Source organism: Lonchura striata, chromosome 1, assembly GCF_046129695.1.
Source record: "Lonchura striata isolate bLonStr1 chromosome 1, bLonStr1.mat, whole genome shotgun sequence".
Classification (NCBI taxonomy): domain Eukaryota; kingdom Metazoa; phylum Chordata; class Aves; order Passeriformes; family Estrildidae; genus Lonchura; species Lonchura striata.
Genome location: NC_134603.1, coordinates 55,536,843 through 55,561,383, shown reverse-complemented (window position 1 = coordinate 55,561,383; position 24,541 = coordinate 55,536,843). Strand labels below are relative to the sequence as shown.

At 33.9% G+C, this 24,541-nt stretch overlaps 1 long non-coding RNA gene across 3 annotated transcripts; it reads right to left on the bottom strand.

Moving 5' to 3' along the window:
• Nucleotides 1-1,299: 1,299 nt before the first annotated feature.
• On the bottom strand, nucleotides 1,300-22,623 carry LOC110470883 (uncharacterized). Of its 3 annotated transcripts, XR_002465492.2 has the most exons (8): nucleotides 22,313-22,623; nucleotides 18,715-18,796; nucleotides 17,290-17,385; nucleotides 13,271-13,298; nucleotides 7,779-7,936; nucleotides 5,646-5,784; nucleotides 2,507-2,610; nucleotides 1,300-1,590 (listed from the first exon to the last, which is right to left on the bottom strand). It is a non-coding gene; the product is annotated as an uncharacterized LOC110470883 (long non-coding RNA). The 3 variants fall into 3 exon arrangements; XR_002465489.2 differs by having other exon boundaries at nucleotides 1,300-2,610; XR_002465490.2 differs by lacking the exon at nucleotides 13,271-13,298 and having other exon boundaries at nucleotides 1,300-2,610.
• Nucleotides 22,624-24,541: the final 1,918 nt, after the last annotated feature.

The window sequence follows — 24,541 nt, the reverse complement described above, 5'->3', positions numbered from 1 at the left end:
AGAAAGGATCCCCTTGCAGGATTTGTAAGCAGAGTAACACCTGGTTTAAAACTCCTCCTAGGGTATAAGGACCAAGATGTTTGTCAGGGATTGCATATTTTGCCACTGGATACTCAAAATTGGACACAGAAAACTTCTCAGGACTTTTTTCAGTAGTGGGAAGGAAAACAGAGGTCCCTTTTCCCTGAAGCACTCAGATTCCATTTTATATATTGATTCTAACTTATGAAATTGCTCTGTGATCTTGCTGGGTGTTTAGTATTCAATAAAGTACAACACAGCATGTAGAGCTGTATCCAAACTTTAGAGCAGTGTGCAGTACATGCCAATGTGCTTCTACATACTTCAAATCTTTGTATCCAGTGCATCAAGCAAGCAGGACTCCTTAAATCTGGATTCATTCAATAGTGCCAAAGAGGAAATAACAAAAATCAAACAGATTTTAAAAGAAACTTTAGGGCCAATTAGAAATTCTAACTGCAAAAATTAGATGCATACAAATAGAATAAATATTTTTGACTTTTTGTAAATATAATTATTTTTTATTTTATGAGATAGTGGTTAAAAGACAGCAACACCAAAAAATCACCTACAGCTGTATTTACACTAAAAATTAGTTTATATGTAGTAATTTAAGTATTTTATTTGAAATTGATAAATGTATCCTTTTTTAAACAAGATATTGGTTTAAAAAAAGGATACATTTATCAGCATGCCATGATTTTTGTCATAATTGAAAACAGATTCTTGCATTTTATCAGGAAAAAGTTATTAATATTCTCATATTTTTTAGACTTGTTCAGATTCTTTTTTTTTCAAATTTTTTAGAGGGATGATGATGGAGCTATATTTTCAAAAAGTAGGCAATGCCCTGAAAAGATTATTTTTGGGATTGCTATGCTTAGTGCTACACAAGGAGCATATGCTTATTAAAATTGCTCCTGCTTAGTCTCAAAACTAGTAGTTCCCATATAGGTTGGGAAGAGTATCAGTAACAAGCAGATTCACATTTCTGGGAACTGTGATTGCATGAAGTGAATGGAAGGAGGCTGTAAAGACAGCTGACATTGGGCTTTGATGACACACCCCATCCCTATATTAAGCTTTTTTTTGACTGAATAGTACTTTTTCAAGTTTTTGAATATAATGGTCTGACAAGTTTGCATTTCATGATGATGTATGAATGTAAGACTGTAACCAGTTAGTTTTGTATTTGTATTGCTCTGATTTAGGTAAAACACTTCTTCTGTAGCTGTGGTGCTGTAATAGTGTAAAAGATGTGGCAGTAATAGTGCAAAGTTCTAGAACCAGATATTCCAGTTTTATTGTGGAAGAACTCAACTTCCAAACTTAACTTTTCATGTGAGTTTAGTCATCATGTTCCTGGTCAAACATGATTCTCCGTGTGAAGGAGATTTGATAAAAATCACAGTGAGCTTTAGCATTGCAGGAATGTTTCTGTTACCATAATAAAAATATAAAATACTGTTTGCTCCTTGGTTTCTGCTTAATATTCCCATAAATGTGGCTGTTTTTTATGAGCAACTCAGCTGCTTCTTATTTGATCCTACTGTGAACCATCTCAGGAGGCTAAATAGCAAAAGAAAAACAAAATGAAAAAGTGAGTAATTTTCTGCTGTGTCTGTTTTTTCTAACAGCAATCAGATGTGCACCAGTGCAAGAAAGAGGAAAAGACCATATCTTTCCCATAGTAATTCTAATGTGACTGTTCAGTCAAACATAGCTAAAGTAATAAGCAATAAATGGACCTTAAGTGTTTTGATGTCCAACTGCTTAAACTGGTTTTGAGTGAGAGTGATTGATGCATTTTTGAAAGGGAACTGTTGCACATTTAATATCAAGAAAAATATTTATGTTACCCATTTTGCTTTCCTAGATATTAAAATACTGCACTATTTTTAGGTCAATATTAAACAAAGTATAAATCTTGGTATGATTCCTAGTAGAGCAATAAAAAATATGGTATAAAAATAATAAAAAAAATCTCTGAGAGATTATTCAAGTGAAAAGTAAAAAAATCAATATAGAAATAATTTTCATCTGAAAATTAAAGTAAAAACTAATATTGTTATTTCATTTTCTTTTACAAGAATAGCAAGATGACATGGTCTTATTATTTTTTTTTTAATTATTTTCCCTTTCAGTGAAATCAAGTTAATTACTATTGGGAGAAGAAGCATCAATTTTCTCTGTTTCCCTTGGTTGATATTTTTCCATTTTAGGAGCTTACAATAGGTTTTACCTTAATGGCTTTCCCATGTGTCTGGGCTTCAAAGATGTAATTTTAAAAAATATCATCATAGGAAAAAAATATTGCATTCACTGGCTATTGAACTTAAACTTGTCCTGTTTCAGGTCTTCTCATAAAACAAATTGGACATTTAGAATTCTGTATTAGTGTCTGCTCCTTCTGAGAGGGGCACTGAGCAGGGAGGACTCTGCCCTGTATCAGATGGAATTACATTGGCCTTGAATTTGCACGCACCTTGGCTTGAACCATTCTGTCATTCCACGATTCTGTGAAATTGCTCTGTTCACTGATGAAGGCTCACTGGCTTTTATATTCTGGACCAGAAGACTGATGTCTGTCTTTTTTATGTACAGAACACAGGAGTTTATAAGTTAAGAGTAAATGGCATATAGTTATTCTTAAATCAAACAAACAAATGTTTTTAAAATAGCACAAGTAAATATTGTTATGGTACATGTGCTACTGAAGCATTGCCAAATAATTACCAAATAATTACAAGCTGTTTGACAGCTTGTGCACACCTTTTAGAGGGGTGAGGACTGAAAGTGAGTGCTTAATACATTTTGAATATTCATATTTTTTTTATACTTACCTGCACTTTGCTTCCCCATATGAGTAGGCTAACTGACATTTAATTTTGTTTCAATTTGATGGTAAGTGTAAAAGATTGTTTACTCAATCCTAGGTCACCCATGTTCACAGGATTCAGGCATACATTTGGGAAGAATCAGGGGATAAATAATAAAAAAATTGCACAAGTTTCTGCACTAAATTCACTTAAAAGGGATAGATTTTTCATCTGTCAGAGTTGACATTGACTAAGCTTCTCTGGGAATTTTACCTAAGAGATAGCTTTTCTTCCTACTTAACATTTTCTCTGCCCTCACAAGTAAATCTACATAAGGACAGGCTGAAAATATGATTGGATAATAAGTATTTCTTATCATGGCTACATTTTCCTAGCAGATGTTTTTAAGAGAAATTTTGTAGCCAATACATGAAACTCTTTTTGGATTAACAACAGTAATAATGGAGGTCTCTCACTAAAGACTGTGCTTGCCTAAAGTAAGAGCAAAACCTATTACGATATCAACTGGAATGAAAAAAAAGAGATGCTACGAGCAAGATTCAGATGCATTCCTTTCTTTACACACAGTCTTATCTAACTTCTTCGTGTTCTACTGTGGAATGAGAGATGTACTTTTCCTGGTTCTCAGCAATTAAAGAATGAAATTACATATAATAAATTAGGGGCAGACTTGCAGAGACAAAATTCCTACATTATTTCAGTATGTCCAAGAGAATTGTGAGAAATTATTTACTCTTCTGTGTGAAATCCAAGAAATCCACCATATTCAGGAATTTGGAACAGCACCAAAATTCTTTAGGCTTTGATCTGAAATGATTTATATATGCTTACTTGATTTACTTCTACTACCCGGAAGTAGAAAAGGATTTATCTATTCCTCAGTATGTTACCTGAGACAATACAAGTCATTATATCCCATTATTATGGACATTATAATATACTGCCAAAAAAATTATAAGCAACAAAACTGAGATGTTTGTTTATACCTCATGTCTATTTTGTTACTGAAAAAGAAAATTCCCAGCCAGAACAAGTGTTTGCAAACCAGTAGCAAATTGCATGGCTGTCATGTGAAGCACCTTCCCTTGACCACAGCAATACTTAACAGTCCCCTGGAGAGGTTTTCCTGTTGACATAAATTTACAGGGTCTTTTTCTTTATCTCCCCACAATATTTTTGACAGATTCAGCTCTTTTTATCTTTTAAAGCCTTTTACTGCGCCTTTGTTCAAGAATAACTATTCACTCTGTTAGAGCACTTCAGTTTGAGGAGACTTTCTTTCTTTTCATAAAATTTATAAATGCAATAAATTCACACAAATAATGATCTTAGAGCCTATAAAATGTTAGAGCTTCATTAAGCTGTGTTTTTTAAGCCAGGAGAAATCATTAAATAATAAACAGGAAATGCCAAGTTTCCTGTGACATTTCTAAAGCCTATCAAAGGATTTGAAAATTATATGAAAGGTTAGATAAATTTTTGTTTCATAAAGTTCTATTTTCTTCAATTTTCAAATATTCATAATACTCAACAGTACATACAATCCAAAGATTTCATGTTTTATTTTGTGTTTAGTTCCTCTTATTGTCTTATTTCTAAGACAATATATGAACAGATATATGCAATAGTTTGCCAAATAATTTTCTAGACTTACGTTTTGTAGAATATATTTGCTATCATTTATTAAACATTACACCTTTCTTTCTGTCTGTACAACCAATTACCTTAACCTGCTACCACCATCTATGAGTCTTACCTGATTCCAGATTTTCTTTAGCCACTCACATGTGTTCTGACTGGGACAGACCCATGCCTTTCACCTAGCTTTTCTTGCTTACTAATGTAGATTTTTTTCTCTAATATTCCTACATTGCATATTACAGTGTTTAATAAAGTAAAACAGTATTGAAATAAAATTGATTTCTCTCATTGTTCAGATATGGATTTACAGTGTTTCTAACTGTGGAGCTGTTATTTAACTGCATCCTTTACTTGAGGCTTTAATTTGATTTTTCCTCTTTAATTTTAGACAAACACTGAGTATAAGAGCAGCTAATCAAATCAGTAAATATATTTGATAGAAGTTGTGTTGAAAGCATTTAATGACAGTTCTGCACATTATTCCAAATCTATATTTACAGAATACTAAACACAATCAAAATAAACCTGCAAACACCCTAGCATTTTCTTTAGATGAGGTCTGTAGTTCTTAAATTTTAGCAGTTAAAATATCTAGAAAAATGCTACTTTTAAATGCTTAGATTAATTTCTGTTTAAAATAATAATTTCTATGAATGGTAGAGAAACCATATATACTGCATATATATATATATAGTACATATGTGCGTATATATATACACACCATATAAAGCATACAATTTATTCTTTTTTACAATGGAATTAATACTGTTAGAAGCTTGTGTTTATGCATTTTTGCTCCATGAAGCCATTAGAGTCTTACTTTGGTTTTCCAAATTTAAGCACAAAATATGTGTATTGCACAGATTTGAAACAATTTGCAAATCTTATGTAAAGAAATTTTTCTACATGACTTCTGGCTGAGATTTAACTCAAACTGCTACTGGGATTGTGTGGTCAGGTCATGTATAGAACAGCAAAAGAGAAAGGACAGTAAAGGACATTTACTAATTAACAACTAAAACTGTCTAGAAGTTTAAAGGCTCCTTAAACTCGACTTTTTTTTTTTTTTCATTTTTTACCATACTATTAAGTAAGGTTGACAATTAATTTGATGGGGAGAAAAGAGAAAATAAAACGACTTACATCTTAAAGGCAAGCTGTCATGCAGAGTACTGTATCATTTTCATTTTAGGTATTAGTCTTGACAGGGTTTTCCCTTCTATCTTATTAGAGACAGAGCAAACCTGCTGAGATGCAAGATTTTGCATCTTATAATTCTGTCCTGCAGGGAAGGAATGAAAAAGATCTCATCAAAATGAAGATCCCCTGAAAATCAGTTCTGTGAAACAGATCTCCCACTGTTAACAGTCAGTGCTAGGAGCAATGACATGTTACTGTATTTGCTTTTCTTTTAATGAAAGGCCTCCTGCATTCCTTAGGAATGCAATGGTGTTAGAAGGCTCCACCTATTCCAAAGCTTCTCAGACTTTCCTATTATCAGCCTATAGCCACAAACTTCACTGCCCGCATATCTGTCTTCCCTTTCCTCTCCTTCTCTCAGTTTTAGTCCATTCTTCCATCTACCTTTCTTAAGTGCCTGCCTGCAACTTAAGTCTGTTCTTGGTAGACACATAACATTTATCTAAATTAAAAATTAAATACATTGGCACCAGAGTTTTCTTGGCCATTTCCTAGACACTAGAATGATATTTGCTTATACCTAGAAATTTTATTTTCATTGATGTGTAGGGTCAAGCCTTGGACTGAATGCTTGTCATAGATTTGGCTTACACAACTACAAGAAAATTAAAAATATTAAGGGAATTTTGTTTATAATCTGCATACTATGATATGTTGCACAAGAAAAGAACTGAACCTTGTGGTGGCATAACAAATGCAGAACATTTTAACATATGTACGCATATGTGTATAGAAAACATATCTCTATATATATTTACATAAATATTAATATGCGTCTATATATCTACATCCTGTACATAATGCTTAATTATATATGCTATTTATATTATATACACATATATATATTTTACAGAAAGGATACATACATGTTTTAGGTCTCCATGGTAGAAGGAGGACTGGCCACATGGTTCTGAGCTTTATTATTAAATAAATTACATCTTTATTATTAAATAAATATTTTAACAGTGAGCAAAGCTTATTTTTATCTACAGCAACAGTTAGCGTAGGTTACAGTTGTACAGAACTTTTACAAAATACCATAGCTTTCAATTAAGGAGAATTTCAGGTTAACTGGACTTTTAATCACTTGGATCCTCTACTGATTAGGTCAAATTTCTAATAATCAGCCTATGAAACAATAATTGAAAACTAGACTCAAAATATTCTTAACAAGAGTCACCATTTAGTCCTTGGAGACTTCCATTTTGGTTGAAGTGAACTTTGTGTATTAAGATCTGCTGATAGGAAGCCAGGACAATTTCCTTGAAAAGTTGTTTTATAACATGACAACATGGAATTTTGGGAGCTTGTCATGGTAAAAGCTCCCGGTAAATTATCATGTTTTTACATGATTATGTCCTCACATGATCAGATCCTCACATTCACATTCTCTGGCCTTCCCATAAACAATCATCTGAGTTCACACAAAAGTGAGTATTTTTGTCATTGCTACAAAATGGAACTCACAAAATGGTAGTGATACATGAGGAAATACATCTCTTTTACAGGGCTCTCTTACGATGTGCCTTCTGTCTTCTGAATATTTTTCTTGTGAAAAATCAATGGTAAAATTATTAAGATTGTTTCCAGAAAAATAAGTGTTTCTGTCAATGAATCATAGCAGCTCAAATTTATTCTGGATTATGTGCATGTTCTGAAATCATTCCATTATCTACCTGTATTTTTCTCCCTTATGTATTAGGGTGCATTTTTTCCCACTTTGATTTGTATTTTGTTCTTTAAACAAAGATGCTGGAGATTAGAGGGTTTTTTTTTGATGTTTTAAAGGAAACACTGTCATTTACAAGAGTAGTTTGAAAAATATCAGTATATGTTTTTCATGATCTTGGCTATTTTTTTACCAAGAACTTTGTTTAATTTCCTGCTATAGTTGGTCCCCCTTTAAAAGAGAAATAGTATAGTAGCAGTGGGGAAGTGGGAAAAATTGGAGTTAATATATGCAGCTTTTCAATGATTCGAGATAGTCTCGTTGAAAACGGAGGTGTTGATGTGACTGGAAAATACCTGCAGTCATAAGGTCTAAGCCACAGAGTGGCCAAAGGGCAGCAAAGTTACCTTGTGTAGTGGAAGGAATAGAACCACAAAGGCCAAATGGCAGTAGAGTGGAAACACCGTGTAGCATCAGGTTTCTGAGGTGTTCTTAAAATTATACTTGGACTCTGTTCCTGCAATGTGAACTTCACACGCACAATTCTGTGTCAACACCCAGGGACCTGTACAGGATTAAGTAATGATTATTAGTGTTGAATTTGTCTGTTAATAAGCAAAATTATTTAAATAAGATTTTATGCCAATTTACTACATAAATACTGCATGTGTAATTATGCTTATATCGCAACTGAGTTTTTATTGACAGAATTTTGTATTCTGGTAAAAAACTCTTGAGCTATTCATTTACAGCCTTTTTAGGGAACTGATCTGAATTTCTAAGCATTTAATCTGGCAAGGTAATTGTCCATTTATGCATAATTCATAATCAATAAAATTTTCTAGGATTAAATTTATATTTAACATTTTTTGATTTATGCTTACTTGAAATGTCTTACTGTCATTGTTGGATTTTTCTAAAAGTTCAATGTTTATAATTATGAGATGATCAATATAAAACTGAGATGAAGCCATTTTTAGGTTTAATTTACAAAAAATTTGCACTGTTTTGTAAAACATTTTTTATTTATATTTTTTTCAGGGATATAAAACATAGCTTCTGGCTGCAATACAGTAATATGTGTTTGTTTTTTTCTTATTAAAGTCCCAATGTAGTAATAAAGTGTGTCCCTGTGCAAGACAAGTAGTTCTTTTTATATTGCATTTAATAAGAAAACATGATAGTTCTGCATTATGATTTGCTTGTACTCTAATATGTACTTCTTTAATGAGCAAAGATCCTTGGTCTGAAAACATATTTTGAATTAAATTGATCCCTCAAATGTGACTGTGGGCATCAATTGCTATAGGAAAGGTTGTTTTCTTAGTTTCTTCATGTAAATGCATCTCAAAGTTCCTTGTCCCCTAAATAAGGGGCATGACTTCAGTATCAGGGACATCTTCTGACCCATGCTTTTGCTAAAAGAAGAAGTTACCATAACATCTGCAGATAATGTCAATATTAAATTTGCCATTCTTCTCTTTTTTTTGTTACAGCAAAATAGTTTTCAAAAGTAAAGTTCAGAAAGTTTTAGTTTACTCTAAAATTGCCAAAATGACACCACCCCATCCTTCCCATGTCCTCTCTGTTCATTCAGTTTCACCCATTTTCCCTGGGGAATATTTGAAGTGACTCAGGTTGTGATGCTTGTGGTGAGAGAGCAGCTGAATCCTATTAGAAAACTGACAAGCTGTTTGTCCAGACGGGATGTCTGTCAAAGCAAGTTTGTCCAATCACTGACATTTGGGCTAGGGAATGTGATGGAAGGTGATTGATGCCTGATCTCCACATTCGCTTCGCATTCTGCCCAGTGACTCAACAACTTGTCAGGGTGGGAAAATAAGCATGTTATAGAGTAAGACTCTAGTCCCACAGATAAGCAGGAAGAACTTGGCTGTCACCTATGGCAACTTTATTCTTTAGGTAGGTGGATGAGGCAATCACAGCTGGAATTTGACTTATATTCAAGGAAGAAGCAGACCTTTCTAAGAGAAGACTTTCAACTGATTTCATATTAGCAGTTACCGTCGTTTTCAGTAAGAAATTTCTTAAGGTAATTTACAGCTCCGGGTATGGAGGAAATGAGCTATATACTGCTGAATTAGAAAGGCTTTAAAGAAAATTGTGTGAATAGCTATATTAACTGAGTTCAGCACCAGGATTTATATTTGAAGAAACCTTTTATTCAGACAGTTTCTTAGCAAAGACAGTCCTCCTTAAAGGACAGTGATAAACAAGACTAATGAGAAGAACTGGAGGGTGAAGAAGCATTGTTTGTATTTTCTTTGCATTTTGTAAAAAAAAAATGTGAAATATAAACAAGTAAAATTGCTACTTCTATCTTTTTGGCTCATCCGAACATATTTCAAATATTCATTATGCATAAATAGCTAACTTGGCAATGCTAGGAATGGTGTCAAAATAAAGCTTCTTTAATTGCCAAAAATAAAACATCGACAGTTAGTCAGAAGGACACACAGAAATACTGATCTTTAATCTCCTATATAAACACCTTGACTGTCCCGATATTTTATAGAATATATATTACCTTATCCACCATTTAAATAGTTTAGAAAACTATATTTAAAAAAAATAATTTTTCAGAGTATGAAAAATCTAAAAGTCATTGTAATTAATGTGTGAATTTCTTCTATCTTCCTCATCATGTACATTTTTACTTTAAGACAAAATCAGATTAATTGCCCTGCTATGAATGTACAAATTAACATTTGGATGACAATAATTTCCTGGATGACTGGAAACAAGTGTGTGAATGAAGATAAAGCATTAAAAATATTTGATCATTTTAGTATCACAGGTAGATTTGAAATCAGCTTGTAGAATTGCCATTCCTGTCCTTTGACCACTGCAAAATGTAATTTTAAATCTTCAACCTTCTTTGCCTGGAAATGATAATTTCGTTTGGTATCCCTCAGCTCCTGCTTTGAAGAAAAATATGAATTCATAATTTCAGATTTTTTAAATAAAAATTGAAGATGGATATAAAAATGGATGACTCTTGGAACTAACTGTCTTACCTCTCATGGAAAATAATCATGCCATTGTTTTTTTCTAATTTTTCAACTAGTCTTTGTAATAATATGTAACTTTCTGGAAGCAGGATTAAAACAAAAAAATTTTAAAATCCCACCACTATTTCCAAAAGGGAAAAGTGTATTAGGCACATAGAACAATGCAGAAAAATATGGGGAAGGGATGTGGAAATGTACAATAATGTAAAAACATTTATGGTTAGTACAGAATTAAAATTGTACTACTGAATAAAGAACATCATATATAAAATTTCTGTAATGGTATGTAACATTATTTGAATGAACTCTACCCTTGAGGGACTATGTATGTACTATCTTTGCAACCTGTCAAAGCAATTAATTCTGTTTTCTTTGTAGATTTCTTTTCACTTACTGTAGTGTGTTCCTGAGAAGCTATGCAGAGTAATATATAAGAGAAAACATTTTTTGGAACAAAATTGAGAATTATTACAGCAGTCCATTAATGGGGATTTATTAATTCAAAGTGTTACCTATCCTACCTGTTCATGGACAAGAGGAAGCTCTCTTATCTTGTGCAAATGGAAAAAAAAAGTTGCTCTTGCTTGATAATTCACTTTATTCAGTGCTGTATGCTGAATGTACCTGAGTATACTGACCACTGTTCCCATGGACTTTGTTCAGAGGCCAGCCTCTTGGGGTGTTGTGATATTTTTGTTTTATGTAGTGCAAGATTTTATTGGAAAGAAACTTGCATCTATGCTTTAATTAAGTTTTGACAAATATCAGTTGAATCAAGGATTTTAAATACCAATAAAATACATTAACACAGTTTTTTGTAGTTTTGGATGGCATACTGTTTAAGAAAGAGTAAGTAAAGGATATGACTGCAGCTTGATTTTCACAGAGCTATTGAGAAGGAAAATATGTCCCTTAGTTTTTTGGAATTGAAAAATTCATTAAGAACTTAAAGAATATGCTGAGCTGGAAGGGACCCATGATAATAATTGAGTCCACCTCCTAACTCCACACAGGGCAACCTACATATTAAACCATGTGTCTAAGATCATTGTCCAAATGCTTCTTGAAGAGTGTCAGGCTTGAGGCCATGACTTGTCTCCCAGGGAGCAGTTCTACTGCTTGATAATACTCCAAGTAAAGACCTTTTTCCTGATACCCAATCTGAAATCCCCTGATTCAGCTTTAACATTCCTTTATGTCCTGCTACTAGAGAAAGTGACAAGCACCTCCATATTTGAGGTAATCATGAGGTAATTGTAGACAGCAATGAGTCGATGACTCAGCCTCCTTTTCTGTAATCTGAACAAAATCATACCCTCTACTCCTTTAACTATCTTTCCTGCCCACCTTGGGACATATTCCAATATTTTTATATCCTGCTTATACTATGTGGAGCTCAAATTGAACACTTATTCAAAGTGGGGTTGAGTGTTTTGAGCAGCAGCAAAACTGATGAAGAGCTGAAAGGAAAAACCAAAGACATAGCATTAAAAGTGTTCATGGAGTTAACATTTTTTGCCACATGAAAGTTAAGAACATTTTTAAAAGTTCTTAGAGCTTTATCTTGTTCAGTAACTGCAGTTGTCCTTCCTCACATGTTTGCAATTGGTCAGTGTTTCTTTCCAGATCTTTTATCTTATAAATATATCAGCTTTACAAGCTTCCTTTTATTTTAAAAAGTGACAAAAGTCATTGAAAGTGACTTACTTTCTCCTAGTAGTGGGACTATAAAATGTTTCACATTAAAACTCAATAACTTTTTCTTTCCTTTTCAATTAGAAAGCCTCTTTTTTTCCTCCTTTTAACTTTATCTGATTTCTATAATGCATTTTGCATCTTGAATTCCATTTGGTAGCAGCTGGCAGAGATACTGGAAATTTAAAGTCTGCTTTTCATACTTGTGGTAGAATGAATTCTCAAACTAGTATTTCGGTCTTTGCTACTCTTGAACAAAACTGTGGATCATAAGGTAAATGGTGAAAATGTTACCTTGTGTATTTTCTAGCATTCTGGCAAAGGGTACCTCTGCTTGCCAAAGCCTATTTGGCTAAATCCAACTGTACAAGAGGACTTGTGTCTGGTCCTGGTGTCCTGATATGACAGGCTGGAGAGGACCCAATGTCTGCTCACCAGCAGGGACCTCTTCCATTCAGGCATTTTGTTCCAGCTCTGGATTTTTCACATTCTTGGTTTGCTCTAAAAATATTTTTAGAGCACTTGAAATTAATTTAATTTGTGAAGTTTAAGGCTCACATTTATAAAAGTTATATAAAGGCCACTGACAACCTTCTGGGCCCTGATATAGTGTTTGTGTTCACTGGCAGATACTGGTCTTCAGTTTCCCACTTTTTTCCCTTCCTAATGTTTTGTTAAACATAGATAAACAATAATCTCATAAAATGTGGTTTTCTGAAGCCTCTAAACTCTTGCCAGTAGCACAACACACTGTCATTAGGATACTTAAAATTTTGAACAGAAAATGCAGATATACGTCTCTTGAGAGGAGCAGAAAACAACAGAGAGAACTGTGAAATGGGCTGATTTTGCCCACATCTCCTCAGTGGTTCATTCATTTTCTCTTCCAGTACCAATTTAATTACCCCTCTAATGCCTTCATATTGCTTCATGTTTGATTTTTTGGTATATGTGATTCTCTCCACTGCTTCCTATTTTATGTCCTTCCAACAATATCCTCCCTGGAATCTGAGTTCAAGATTGTGAGAGGATAATGTATCACCCTAATGAGAGGTGTCTTGGCTGGGAAAGGGGTTCCAGCACTGGGTTATGACATCACAGCCCCAATGCAACCTTTCTTGTTTTCCCTATGTACAAAAGAGACTGCCTTCAGTACATGGAACATCTTTCACCTTGGTCGAGCAGCACCTCTGATCAGGCCTGTAGGAAACAAAATTTTTAGAGAAAAGCATCAATTAGGATTGCAGTGTTTCTAATCAAATTTGGGATGAGTTTTTTTCTTAGTTATTGCTATGTATTACAAAATTTTTATAGAAAAAGTAGAGGCTTAAACTCTACCACTGTTTCCCATTTTATTTTGCCACAAAACTGAGTTCTAGTTATTAAAGAGCTAGAATATACTGGATATTCATTCTGCATAAGGAAAATTTCCCACCAAAATTCTGTTCGTACTTTTTTGTTCACATCACATAGGTTATGACATTAGGTTACTGAAAAAATAAAAGAAATTTGAAAGCCAAAAATTTTAGCAGGATAACAAAAATATCTTCCTCTTGTTCTTCTTGTTCTTCTTGTTCTTCTTGTTCTTCTTGTTCTTCTTCAATAAGAGCAAGACTTATTTAAAATATTGTCTCAAAAAGATCCAAAATAAATTTAGGTATTTCAAAACAATAAAAAATATTTTAATTGCGAAAAACAAACTGCTCTTTGATTTTGACCCAAGACAAACAAAAAAAGAAAAAAAATAAATATAGACTTCTTTCTTTAGCTTCAAAAATTGATAATTTCATTTTTAAATTTTCAGATCTAAGTTCAGATATTCTACATGCCTTAAAGTATTAATTTTCTGATAAAAGTTTTTATTATGGTAATAGCAAAGTTCATTTTTTGTTATAGTGGCATTAAAAAATGTGTTTACTCTTTGCTATATTTGAATGCAAAGAAGTTTTATTTTCTTAATTAAAAATGCTGCATATCCTTGTAATGCTTTCCAGTACAGCAAAACTGTGATTAAGCTAATACTGCTGCTTCTCCTATCTCATTCCTGTTACCAGAGAATAATTTTTTTCTTGACTGACGATCTCTGCCTTTTGCATCTGCCACTTGAGGAAGGAGCAGAAAAGCTTTTGGTTTTCCCTTTTTTGGGAGTACTAAATTCGGCAATACCATTCCTAAATAATGACATACCTTTAAGTGAGTTTGATAAATAGTTCTGTCACTTGGATCCCTTTTACATAAACCATATTTACAGAAAACAAATTTATCTGAATTCATCTTGAACACAATGCCTCAGTCTCATCCATCACTGCTTGATGCCTCTGGGATCATGTGGACTGGTCACATGTTCCATAGTGGAACTGATGTTTAGGGCAGCAAGTCATTTAAAGAAAATGCCAGTCAGGCAGAGGAAAGGTAGTTGAGCTGAACATGCAGCATTTGGTTTTTCTGATGTTTTGGCAACACAACTCAGCTGCCCAACTTAGAGCAGCTTTATGGTTTCTGTATCTACCTTTACTTTCCTCTTCTTACTTCTTGGAAGGCAACAGGAGATGGAAAACATAGAAGCACATATTTGTCTCAAAATTAGAATTATCACTTAGAATTTCTTTTCAGCTCAAGATATGCTTATGAATAGCTATTCATAAATAATTTTTTAGATAATTAAATTACTAATCAGTAAAATCTGAATGGAAGTGCCAATATGCACAAAGCTAATATGTTTTTGATGAGTCAGGAGCTGGTCCTTATTTTGACCAGTGCAACATAATTAATGGAGGTTTTAATTATTCTACTATAATTAATTTGTTCTGTAGAAAAGGCTGTGATTTTGATTATCTGCAAATTAACTCATGTAGGTTCTCACTATATATATATATATAAATCATCCACAGGAGTATTATCCTGGAAAGCTTTTTAATTATAAAATAAACCCCCTAGTAACTAAAATAGCAAATGAATTAATATAGATTATGCAATTAATTTCTTGGGTATTGCCTTATTTTATAATTTAAAAGCTTTCTGGTCATACTACTGATGCCTAACCTTTCTATAATTAAGGCAACACTCATAACTAGGACTAATTAGCATGCTTTCAAAATAATTTGTTGTATAAGCAAAAAAACCCACCAATATTTAGAAGTAAGGTCACATTCTCTTATGGTGTATTTTTTCAATGATAACATCAACAATGTTAAAAGTCACAATATGTATTTTTGCTCAAAATTGAAGAACATGTATATTTCTTTACTTTGGTGAAAATTTAAAGACAAAATTGCTACCAAAGAAAATTCTGTTCTTTTAACAGTCTTGATGATATTTAAACCATTCTGGCAGGATGAATGTCTGACTACAGCAGAACCTAAACTCTGATATTATCTCTGTTAATAATATCTCTGGGATGACTGAAGACCTTCTTTCTCAAAGCTAAAGGGAAGCTGAATTTTCAGCGTGGTAGTTCCTCCTCAATAAGTAATTCCCAGAAACATACATTATCATTCTAGCCCTTAACCCTCTCTCCCAGTGAGACAATCAAGCTTCCTCTCTCCATCAGGCTAGGAAAGAGAAAAGTATATATTTGTAGGTAATAGGAACGTGCTTGGAGTGACAGTGCTGTGTGCATAACCGAGGACCAAGCATCTGCCAAAAGACCCTTGTTCATTGGGATTGTGTTTTGTGATTTATTAGAGTAAAACTCATTAGTAGATGTCTTATCTTATGTAGACTTCAATATCTGGAGCACAGAGAATGTGAGTGCTGTACTTAATAGGGGAGGCTAGGACATAGATGGCAGGCAATGGCAGGGAGGAAGGGGAAATTATTTGCTCTCAAGTATGGCAGTAATTGTTACATTCTACTATTACTTATTACTTATTAGTTCTTATACTACTATTTATTAGTTCTGAAAGAATGAGAGAGATTTATTTCCCTTGGAGAAGAGGTTTGAAATATCTTGTTTCCTGGTGTACCACCTAATTTTATTGTGTTATCCATCTTGTGTGAATCGACACAATAAGGAAAAACCAATGAAAACAAAATATTGGTTCTTTTTCTCTCTGAATACAACTGTATCAAGATTCTCCAATACTGATGCCTGCTCCAGAATAGGTTGTCTCCCACAGGAGACAATCTTTCATGAACACCTCTAATGTGGGCACCTTCTCACAAGATGCAGTTCTTCAAAATTGCTTCAGCATGTATCCTTTCCAAAGGGTCTTGTGGAATTCAGGAACTTCCTAAGTATTTCAGGAACTGCCTAAATACTTTTGCTTATAACTTCAGACCTTAAACTTCTGTTATTATCCTCTATCTGCTGTGGAGAAGATGGTGTCTTTTGGGAAGATACTCCATGTGTTTGTTTAACAGATTTTGATCATGCAGGTGTTGACATATTTGCACATACATACTTGTTTTTTGCATGTGCAATGTGGGGTGAACCATCAGGGAAGGACAGAAATCAACAAAGAATTCTTTTTGTCATTTGAAGAGACCAAATGATCATCCTTCATCTCAATATCCTATAAAAAAGAGCTTTTGGTTGCTACAAATTTGAAGGCATCAAAGTGCTTACTGGCAGGGATTATAGTCTGATTTGTTTACAAAGCTAATGCTTATTTCACATAAGAATATATAGTAATAAACCAATTGCAGGACAAAATATTTTGGTAGGGCATTATGTCAGTATGGCAGGGATCTCCATCCTGCTCTACCCCGACTGTGGTATTTCAGCACAGGCAATATGGGCCCCCACAGCAATGGCTCAGAGCTCTCAGCAGGATGTGTTGCAGGCAGGAAAAAAGAGCATGCCAGCATCTAGTAATTTAGTGGTATGACTGCTTGGAGGTTTGATGCTTCACACCAGTCGTGTAACTAGTAATGTAACTAGTCATTGCTCTGCAGACTGTATCATGAAGGGAATATCTCCTACTCTTAGGGTAGATAAATTTTTTCAGTGCTCGACAAGAAGGCAGGGGATATGAAGAGAAAACTGCTCCATTGCCACAATTTAATCTTCCAGACATTACTTAACAAAATAAATCTGTAGGGTTTGCCTTGTCCATATTACTGATGTGTCTTTTGCCCATGTTACCTCATGCCTCTTGGTTATGATTGTGAGATGCTCTGCTGTGAAGTCTTATCAGAGGGAATGCACAAGAGGAAACCCACTGTGTCTTTTCTTGGGGAAACAACTTACCTCGATTTATTAAGAAGGTTTGAGATGCTTATGTAGAACTTCTCTGCCCTTGCAACTGCCAACATACTAATGTTTTTAATTCCAAAGAAAATGGCACTAAAACGAAGAAAAAAGAACTCTCTGTACCACTAATTAAGATGATATACCAGAAAAAGAGAACTTTAATGAAATGCAGGACCAGCTTCCCAGTGTACCTGATAACCATTTCTTCTGCAAAATGAGTATGTAACAAGGATGAGGGGGAGGTATTTTTTTTTTTTTTATATATATTTTGGAGGGTTTTTTTAAAAAAAATTGTATTAGAGCAAAAGAGAACCTGCTTTATCTAAAAAACAAAAAAATTCCAAACAGCACAGACACCTACCATTTCACTATACAGAACAATTCCTATATTTCAGAACTCTTTTTTTATATTTTTCTCATGTGGGCAGTCTATAAAACTGAAATACTATGCAGTTACAGTCTCCTAATATTAAAATATCTGAAGAGAAAATGTGATAATACAGGGTATTTTGCTGTAAGAAGCACAAGCTTTCCTGACTTGTTAAATAGAAGATTTTTTAAATGTATTTATTTTGTTTTATTTAATTGTCTTTTTTAACTTTGGCATGAATTTCCATTCAGTAATATAAATATGCCAAATCTAAAGGAAAAGAAATCACAGTCAATAATCAAATATATTTTTTAGAAAATATTTGTATGCAGTCTTATTTGCAAAGTTATTGTATTTTTCATAACTATTACAAATGCACTTTTAGTAAATTTTGTTGAAAATGTACCTTTTTCTTAAAAAAAAAAGCAATTAAAAAAATCATGCACAAATGTGTGTCAAAAAAGTTGAGGTTTTTCAGTAGCAGACTTACAGTAATTGACTCATATTTTTATTCATTGCCAATACAAGGTATATATAATGTTAGTTACCTGGCATGGTTGTTTTAGCTGGCACTTGCTTAACTGAGGAGTACTGTTTTACTAACCTTTGCAAATTAGGTCACATGTGATTGTTTAAATATATCTTGCTTATATTATACTGAATTTTCTTTTAATAATATATTTTTTATGTGTGACAAATATAGTCAAGGTTCTTGCCAGATGTCTATGAAAAGAGGGCAAAAAATTACTTCATGTAAATATTTGTGTTTCACAATACCAGTATCTTCCCAGTTCCCAGATCAAGATTCCCCTTGCATGATTGACTTCTAATGACTTCAGTATATAAAAAAAGATGGTTCTCAAATCTAAAACCATGAAGCAACACTATTGCTACTAAGAAATAGCTGCACTTAGGCCATACTCAAAATAGAATATTCCTCATCTCGCCCAAAATTTTCACTTCACTGGGAAGATAAATGGAGCACAATCTATACATATGGAAAAGAATAATTTTTGTTTTTTCATAGAAAAATCATTTTACTTCTGAGTTACCTTTAATAAACTTTGTAGAATCTTGAACTCAGTTGTAACTCCCTTAAAGCAGTGTCATTTAAGACACCTCGGAAAAAGACACCTAGTAAAAGAAAGCATTCATCAACTGAAAAAAAAGAAACCAAAAAAACCCACTCAGAAGCAGAATTCATAACTATGCATGTCTATACACACACTGTCTAAACTGGAGCATGAATGCCATGTGAAAATACTGTGAAATTAATGTGCTCCCAAAGTGGGAAGCAAATTCCAGAAAAATGCTGAAGGTAAAATCTTGTCAGAATTCTCCTTGACTTAAACAGATCAGCATTTTACATTCATTATGTGCTCAGATTGTACTTTGAAACATTTTTCAGATGTTATGCTAAAGATATGCTTAGGTTGCCATGTTTCAGTTATGGAGGATTTCAATCATAGTCACTGACCTTTTTCCTCTTCAAACCAAAATGACGTCTGTAATTGGTTTAGTCTTTTACATTACACTGACTGCGTTTTTCCTGTTCATTTGTGTCAGACTGAAAAATTCCTTCTCACTTCACGTCTTCTGCTCCAAGAGAATAAAATACAAAGCATGATAGCGCTAACTACTCTTCGACAAAATGCACATAAGGAAGTGAAGAAGTTACAAAATGTCAAAACTTGTGAGTCTCTGTGTTATGTTGAGGTTATGTTGCTGCATGCTGTGACATACATTTTTCCTGGCTCATAAGTAGCAAATTGATCTTAACATTTCTAGCTGCAGTGAGATTTAGACAACTATGGCACAATTTGATGAAAACAGGTCAATCTTTCGTGTGTCATAGAAATGAGCTAATTGATGTCAGGTGGCTTTCTAAGAACTGGTCTTACTTCCAGTGCATAAGAACAGGATGGAAAGGGAGGAGTAACAAGTGACTTCCAGTTCAGTGATGTAATTTCAAGATGTAGTCTTGTGTGTGTTTTTTGCTGCATCCAGAAAAAAGCTTGATAGAAAAGATTATATGAATATACTTGAAATAAAGAAAAATAGATTTTCACTAAAGCATATACTTCCTACTGATTTAAGAAACTGTTGTCAACTCTTGTAGAATAACAAATATCTAGTCCTTCTAACACCTCATTGAGCTGTAGGTGTAGTTATAGTCCTGCTCTCCAGCTGCTGTGCTTTCAGAAGTGCCCTAACCACAATTTTCCAGGCTAATCTATTAGCTGCCTTTCGCAAGCATACATTTCATTTGCATAATTAAAATCAATCAGAGGAGTAACATTTCAAAATAAACAATGCATTTCCCCTCTCATATTGGTACAAATCAGGCTTAATGCAACTAAGATCAATAAGTTGTAGTTGCAAAAGGATTGATGTCCATGAAAACATGATCAGGCTCTTATTTTGTCTACTGGATGATAAATTTTATACTGCTCACTAACTGGATCAAATCCAGAGATGAGGGATCATCTCTGGATTTGATTCAGTTAGTGAGTAGTATAAAATCGATCTTAGCTTATATAATTTATCTTCAGATTTAACTAAAGAATGGTAAGGTGATTAATATATAGTTCTTTTAATCATGATTATTAAAATACCTCGGGTAAATTTGAGTCGAATTTTAAAAATGGAAGAGATCTCATGCATTTCTTCAAAGGAGAAAGTCTGAAATTCACTTATCTATGTAATCAGTATCATGATACTTATGTTAGAAATTCTAGCTTCTTTCTCCACTGGAAAAAGAACCCCAGCTCTGATAGTTTACTCTGTATCTCCAAGAATAATAATTTAAAAACATATTTCTAAATTCCAGCCATGAACATCTGATGTTTCATGTAATTCATGCCCTAATATTTATTCAGAGGTATTTTTTAGTACAGAAGTATTAAGAAAAATGTATATGATATTCAACCATTTTACCTTATTTAGATTTATTCAACAAACATTATATTAATCTTTTTATTTATTGGATGCTGATTATTCCTCTTATTCTGGAAGTACATTAGAGTGATCTTGCTAAAATCAAATAATAAAAAACTCAAACTCTGTGACACTGAGCTGTATATTATAATTAAGGAAATCTGCATTTGTGAGTCATATTTGGCTTGAAAAAATATGCTTTCCTTCTAATTGGAAAGGAAGGAATAAAGTATCTTTCTTGATAGCTTTTGTCCATTTAACAAACATCCATAACCTCTAAACTGATAATTATACTGGAAAATCTGAGTCTATAGTGTACACTTCCTCACACAAAAGAGATCCCACCCTTTTTTCAACTAATTTATCTGGCCACTTTGATAGTGCATGCTACTTTAATAATTGCAAGGCATTAAGTAATGCTTTGGGGAGTCAAAAACCACTGTAAATTATTTAACAGGGGATAATACTAGGACATCAATTAAAGTTAATCCAGCAAGCTGAAGGGCAATTTAAAAATGGTCTAATTGACACTCACCCTGCAGTGTCACAGTTTTTCAGTTTTGACTAACTATCCATTTATTACTTAGCAAAGTGCAGAAGAGGCTTAGTAATTCAAAATGTAATTAGTTTTCATAGAGAACAAAGGAGGAGGAAAAATGGGGGAAGGTTTAGCATACACATGGTAATGTATTGTCCTCTCTGTGTGCAGATGCACAGCTAAGCATGGCTTGATGCCAGAAAACTTAGAGCCTTTACAATAATGTGTTAATAAATATTTATGTTTTCATACATTAAACCATATTCCAAGGTAAATACAATTTATTCTGTTTATGATAGAGATGTACTCTTTCTGCTGAAAATAAAAAGTTTTAAAAGCTGTGACTAAAAATTAAAGAACAGTTTTTCCCAAGCAGCTTGTCATGGAACCGTTTGAACTCTTAACTTTTCTTCCATTTTCTACTAGATTGCTAATAATGTTTTACCAGTTACTACAGTTCTTTGAGGTATGGCTTATACTGGGATTTTCTTTGACGTTCTCATTAAAATTTGATAATAATTAAGCTTTTTGAAGCTTCAAATTATATTAAAAGAACAACATTTTTTTATTCCAAATAATCTCTGGAATGCAATAATGTATAATATCTGGAATATTACATGTAAACAGCATGTACATTTTCAGTTCTTTAAGGCTGAGAAGTCAGTGAAATGATTCCCGAGTAAAATTTTATGTATTTGAAGGTTTAGTCTTTGAACTTATGAGAATGATTTTTCTTGAGAAGTTTCTAGTCTTCATATGTTTGACCTTTTTTTATGGCCCAGGTATGCACATTAGAGGGCAGTTAAGGTTTTTCCGTTTTCACTGCAATAGTCCAAAGGACTGTGAATCAGTAATTTCTTTATCTATACTTTAACAACTTCAGGCTGCTTTTCTGATCAGGCTGTGACAAAAGCTGGTTTGCAGCTTGAATTTTATTTCTGGAAAAGTACTTCAGATCCTTACTCTAACTAAATTATGAATAGTTTGTTTTTAATCATTTAATGAGGAATGGTATAATCAGCTGGATCAGTAAAACAATAAATGCAGAATCATAAACTAATTTATGTTGGAAAAGATCTGCAAGACTATCAATTCCAAGAGAAAACCCTGGATGCCAAGCCCACCCATATAAAATGTCCCTATATGCCATATCCATACATCTTTCAATTACCTACCTGCTGGGTGGTGACTGCATCAAGAGTGTTCCAGTGCTTAATAATCCTTTTGAAGAAGAAATTTTTTTGTAATATCCAATCTACAACTTCCCTGGCACAGCCTGAGACCATTTTCTCTCATTTTCCCACATCATTCCTGGGAGGATACACAAACCTTCACATCGTTAAAACCTCCTTGTAGGCAGCTGTAGAAAGCAATAACGTTTTCCTTGATCCTCCTTTCCTCCAGGCTAAATCATTCCAGCCCCCTCAGCCATTTCTCATAGTACTTGTGTTCCAGACCTTTCCCAGTTTTGCTGTCCTTCCCTGGGCAGGCTTCAGCACCGCAATACTCTTCTTGCAGCACGGGGCCCAAAAGTCAACACAGGATTTGAGGTGTGGCTTCACCATTGCTAAGTACAGGTGGAAAATTTCTTCCCTAGCCCTGCTGATCACGCTGTTTTTGATACAAGCCAGGATGTCCTTGGCCTTCTTGATCCCCTGGGCAAAGCTGGCTACAAGAGTTGGCTCAAGTTCAGGTGCTGTCAAACAGCACCCCCAGGCTCCTCTCTTCTGTACAGCTTTCCAACCACTCTACCCAGCCTGTGGCACTGCCTGGGGTTGCTGTAACCCAAGAACAGGACCTGGCACTTGGTCTTGTTGAACCTCACATAACTGGCCTCAGCCCATTGATCCAGTCTGTCCAGCCGATGTACACTCCTGTCCAATCTGTGTTATCTGAAAACTGACCAAGGATGTATTCAATCTGATCATGCAAGTCATTGTTAAAGACAATAACCACATATCTTTGGTTTTCTTCCACAACATTTGCAAAAAAAAAAAAAATCTCTTAAAATACCTACTTGTATGGATTGATTTTGGTATTCTTATGGAGTCAAGCTGTCAAGTTTCAGGAACATTATTCTGCCATTGTTTTTTCTTCTTTAAATTACTACGTTTAATGTTTATTCTTCCTTTACTGTCTTTTTGTCTTACAAGCATAGTCACAGATTGAAATGGATGGCTAAAAATGACATTGTTATACTTATTTCAAAATTATATTTTCAGGTGATAAAGTGTAAGCAATCTAGTATAAATATTAGGCAAACCTTTTTCTCTGTGTGCATTTGCTCCATTCACAGGCTCACTTCTCTGAAAATTCCTTGAGCAGAATCTGTTCAGAGGTTTCTTTGTACAGCTGAAATACAATTCTTCACTCCACAAATAGCAGTTTGCCATTTGCCAAGGTGCAGAACTTTGTTTTTGCACTTTGAACGTGAAAGGTCCAATGACATAGAGAGAAGAAAATGAGAAATATTCTGGCCAAGAGGAGCAGATTTCAGGAGTACTGTTTTTCTTTTTAAATGTGAGAGCTAGACAAAGATGTTTATAAAACCTGAGGCAGCAACGAAAGTGACCTGAAAAATGGAGGAGACAAAATGAGTTATGGGATGCCAACAGTGCTGGATGTACATTGTTTTTGAGTGGCTACCTGACACAAGTTATTTATGAATGAAATATTGACAGGTAAAGTTCATGGAGAAATAGATCTCAGAAATAAAATCGCACCAAGGAGAGATGACAGAAGTCAGAAAACGTTTCTACCACAAAAGGAAGATGACTTATTTGTCCAATCTCTGCTCTTAAAATTTACTGAGAGCCTAGAGGGCAAACTCTTAAGAAAGGGTGATGTGCTGAAGAATGTGGCCACATTCATAAGTCAGGAAAAGAGGCAAAATAAAAGGGAAAAAGTTACAAAAGAAGGAGAGACTTCCCTAAAGAGTAGGGAAAACTTGTCAATCAAAAAGCAGATTGCTACAGAGGAAGAATAAGTTAGTTAGGCCCATGAGAAGATGATGACAGTAATAGGATGTGAAAGAAGAGGAGAAGATAACCAGGAGGTTTCCAAGAAGTCAATTCAGATTCTTCTCAGACCTAAGAATATTGGAGGGACTTGCATCAACACTGCAAAATTCCCCTGTAATCAATTATTTTTATTTTAAGATTAGCCACTAGGTTTTACTTGGAACTCTGAGAAAATAGTGTTGGCCACAAAGTGTTGGTCACCCTGATAAGCTGCAGAAAATATAGAATTCAGGCTGGAAATATAGATGTTAAATGGGCTATAAGTCATGTTCATATGGGCTATAAGTCTTGTTCAAAAGTAATGAAAGAACAATCATGAGCACAGCGTAAAGTATTTCACAGAAGAGACTGAAATATTAGTTCAATAAACAAGATAACAGAGCA